The sequence below is a fragment of the Pelodiscus sinensis genome, chromosome 1 (assembly GCF_049634645.1).
Source record: "Pelodiscus sinensis isolate JC-2024 chromosome 1, ASM4963464v1, whole genome shotgun sequence".
Taxonomy (NCBI): Eukaryota; Metazoa; Chordata; order Testudines; family Trionychidae; genus Pelodiscus; species Pelodiscus sinensis.
In genome coordinates this window covers 220001286-220005554 of record NC_134711.1, presented here as the reverse complement: position 1 = coordinate 220005554, position 4269 = coordinate 220001286, and the positions used below count along the sequence as shown (strand labels likewise).

Sequence of the window (4269 nt, the reverse complement as noted above, 5' to 3'; positions counted from 1 at the left end):
ATCGAATTGTTGATGAGATTTCCACTGATTATTTCATTGATCAATAAGGCCTCTGCCTTTGAACTGTATCAAATAATGGTCTCTTGCTACAGTTCAAAAGCAGAAGCCCCGCAGGAAGTGCAGGGCCAGTGGAAGACTGGCCCCACGCTCCCTGCAGTGTCTCAGCCTTTGAAATATTCAAGAGCCCCAGTGGGGTTCTTGTACATTTCAAAAGGAAGCCGCACAGGGAGCATGGGACCAGCAGGGGACTCCGTGCTCTTATGGGGCTCTTGTACATTTCAAAAGCAGAATCACAACAGAATCAGCATGAGCAAAGGATGCTTAAGTCCTGGTTCGTGCCATTTCCCGCTGTGCCTCTACCTCCCCTGCCTCCCTGTGGAGACAGTGCTGGGGACAACCAGCGTCTAAGTCAGCTTCCCCCAGCAACAGCTCCTGCTCCCCCTGCTTGCTGCCTCTCTCTCATAGCGGCAGCAAGGTGGGGGAAGCAAATAGTCGCATCGCTAGTTGACTAGTCACTTACATCCCTAATGTAGACCATGCCTAAGTAACATTATTATAAATGGAATCACTGTCTCCACTGTTATTCTGTTCCAGGTACCTCTTTCTGCCACAGCTTTTGAAATCATACTATGAACTCAGAAGGTCTGAAAAAAGAAGGTTCAGATGCATGCCCAGGAAGATGGTGGAATAGTAAAAGGTGAATCATTTTGCCAGGAGTGGATTGCTAGAATGGCACACATACACAGATAAAATACCTATTATTAGTGGGGATGGATCTGTGCATGAAAGAAAAATCAGGGTTGTTTTCTATACCTGCTTAATAAGCTTTTGGGGTGACATGGATGAGGAGAAATCATAAAATGTTTTATGTGCTTTATAAAAATATTCATGTACCTTACACAATTTATGGATTACTGTGAAGAGCTTTTGTGAATTTTGTTATCTATTTTACAAAACCTATTCATTTATCTCAACACAAAGCTAATGGATCACTATGATTTAGTATATTTCTACTGATAATAAAATTTGATCATACATCCTTGTTTGCAGATTGCACACTTTTTTTAAACATGATTATACATAAAATATCAATGTACCAGACCAGCTGCCATCAAGACATAAAAGACAGTAAACCAAATCAATGCATTTGAAGAAGCTAAATGAAAAACGTTAAAAATGGCCAAATTATATGCACTGCCACTGTATTATTTTCACTGTTTCTTGGGCTGTGTTCCCTCTGCAGTCTTGCTCTCCCTGACTCTTCAAGAACATTTTACACACATGGGTTGTGGTTGAACAGGAGTAGAGGAACATAGAGGGTAATCTGACTGTTCCATACTCTGTCCATTGCCTGACTATAGATCAGCCAAACTAAGAATTTTCAAAAGGCTGCATAGACTTCTGGACATGATAGCATGGAGGGGTCTTGGCACACAAAGCAGTATCTGGATCCTTATGCCCCAAAAGGAGCTATATCAATCTTGCGGAAAAAGGGGTTTTTGCGCAAAAAGAAAACATCCACACTGCTTGTTTTTGTGCAAAAACCCCAGTGCAAAAATGGATCAGCAGAAAACATGCAAATGAGATCACAACTCATGCAAATGAGATCACAACTCATGTAAATGAGTCCCTCGATAGCATATTTTTGGCCGAGAAAACTCATAGTGTAGATGTAGCCTGAGTGTGAAATTTGTCCCTGGAATTCATATCTGAGACAATGTTATCCATACAAACTTCATCAAAAAAATTGCTTTCTCAGGGTATGTCTACACTACCCTCCTATTTCGAAATAGGAGTGTAATGTAGGCATACCGCAATTGCAAATGATGCCTGGGATTTGAATTTCCTGGGCTTCATTTGCATAAGTGGGGCACCGCCATTTTTAAATCCCCGCTCGTTCAAACCCCGTGCTGCGCGGCTACACGCGGCACGAAATAGGTAGTTTGAACTAGGCTTCCTAGTTCAAACTACCATTACGCCTCGTGGAATGAGGAGTAACGGTAGTTCGAACTAGGAAGCCTAGTTCGAACTACCTAGTTCATGCTGCGTGTAGCCGCGCAGCACGGGGTTAGAATGAGCGGGGATTTAAAAATGGCGGTGCCTCGCTTATGCAAATGAAGCCCGGGAAATTCAAATCCCGGGCTTCATTTGCAATTGCGGTATGCCTACATTACCCCGCTAGTTCGAACTAGCGGGGTAGTGTAGACATATCCTCAGTTGTTTGCTTTGGGTGGTCTCATTGTAGTCGGATCGTGTGAGATCTTCTTCAGTTGCCTCAAACACATGAACTGTATGGTGGGTAACACAAAAGTGTGGTAAGAGACCATTACATGCATTCATGACAGTGCACAACTCAATGCCAGGCTTGTGTAGAGTTTTATTCACAAGATTAGTCTTTTGTAGTATGTCATTCCAAATGACGCAGATCAAAAGTGTCTCAAACTGATACAGCTCCTTATTCAGTGATTGTGTCTCCTGGAAGCTGCTGGTGGTTGTTGATCACTTTCAGGTATGTCTATCAAAAATCTGATGAATTTCAGAATAGTTCATATAAAGTGCTCTGGTGGCATCACTCCTGACCATCATCTTTCTGATACGCTTTGTACAACATAGGTATTTGCTTCATGTTATTTACTAATTTAGACCTTCTCTGGGGTAAAGCTAAAAAGAACATAAGGAGTGACTACAAAATCCAAAAAAAAACCCTGACTGCTACAGATCAACACTCAACAGCAGCTGATCCAACCAAATTCAGACTGTAGGCAGCACATGAAACCCATTTAGCCAAACTGTTAACGTCACAAAACCTAGCTTGAACCCCTGAATAAATGCCACTCCTATTTCTGGCACTATTATATGACTGACCAGCAGCTTGCTCAACCACATGTCTATCACTGAGTGCATACGAAACACCAGTGTAAGCTGATCAGTGTGATAAATATTAAGGGGATGATTCATAATACTTGGTCTTCTTGATTTCAGATATTATCTATGCCATAACTTTGGATCCCAATATTTCAATAAATTCGTTGCATATAAGTTGACGAAGGATAAGACACATTTCCTCTTCCTGGATTGCCATGTCCTTGCATGTGTTCTGAGAGAAATGGCTCAAATTCAGCTAGAAGTTCAATGCAACCAAGGCAATTTCCATTGTTAAGTCAGCTGTGCACTTCAGTATCCCCACGAAAGGCTAGTCCTCCTTCAGCAAAGAATATTACAGCAACTATTCTCTTTAGGACTTCAGTCCTGTATTTACATGATCTTTCTTTCATCTTTTCCAGTTCTGCATCAATTCTGGTGGACTTCTGATGGTAGAACACCATTGACTGTGTGCCAACATGATCCTTCTACTGCTCATGAGAAGTAATTCTAGTAACTGCATTTTTCCAATCATCAAAACCTGTTATAAATTGATTAGAGTAGTCACTGACACAGAATAGTTTGCATATGTAGTGGTACACTTTACCAGTTGAAGAACAATAAATAAGCCATTCTCTTTTGACAGTTTCCCCATTTGCCAGTCACCTGAAAAATATTCTTTGCATGCATATCTTTTCTTTTTACCGAATTGACTACCTTGTAATGAGAAATCAGAATCCAAATTCTGGGAAGGTGTATGTTCTGCAAAATATTTTATGAAATATGATTTCCCACTCAGCTGGATCAGAACTATATTTTAATGTTGTGATAAAATCTGATGTTTTCTTTGGTGTCTCTGTTTCTGTTTTCATGTAGTTTCCAGCCGATGTTGTCATGGTCACTTCTGAAGCTGCCTGACTGACCCTTGCTGGTTCCTCACTTGATCTTGAAGGTTCAACACCACTTTCAGTGACTTCTGCTTCAACATGTTCTGCAGCTTTATTTTCCAAGTGTGACGTTTATGGATCTATAGGAGAGCTTGCACTGTCACTCCTCATATCATTTCTCATGAAATTCAGCAGAGAACCCCTCGTCTTTTTTAAAGCTTGTTCTTTTTTTTTTTTTGCTTTATATATCCAGAATCATGCTTCCTCTTGCATTACTCTATGGATTTTACAGTTGTCATGGTGGCAACATCATGTTACTTTTCTCCATATCAGCCCATTAACTATCATGTGAATCCTAACAATAATTGTGGTATACAACAAAATGGCTGTTATTTTAGAATGAAGTACAGGCAGTCCCCGGGTTACGTACAAGATAGGGACTGTAGGTTTGTTCTTAAGTTGAATCTGTATGTAAGAAGGAACTGGCATCCAGATTCAGCCGCTGCTGAAACTGATCAGT

The 4269-nt window shown here is 40.9% G+C and overlaps 1 long non-coding RNA gene across 1 annotated transcript; it reads left to right on the top strand.

Moving 5' to 3' along the window:
- Positions 1-528: 528 nt before the first annotated feature.
- Positions 529-3884, top strand: LOC142827026 (uncharacterized). Its single transcript, XR_012901370.1, has 3 exons — positions 529-697; positions 3285-3366; positions 3739-3884. It is a non-coding gene; the product is annotated as an uncharacterized LOC142827026 (long non-coding RNA).
- The last annotated feature ends 385 nt before the right edge of the window (positions 3885-4269 follow it).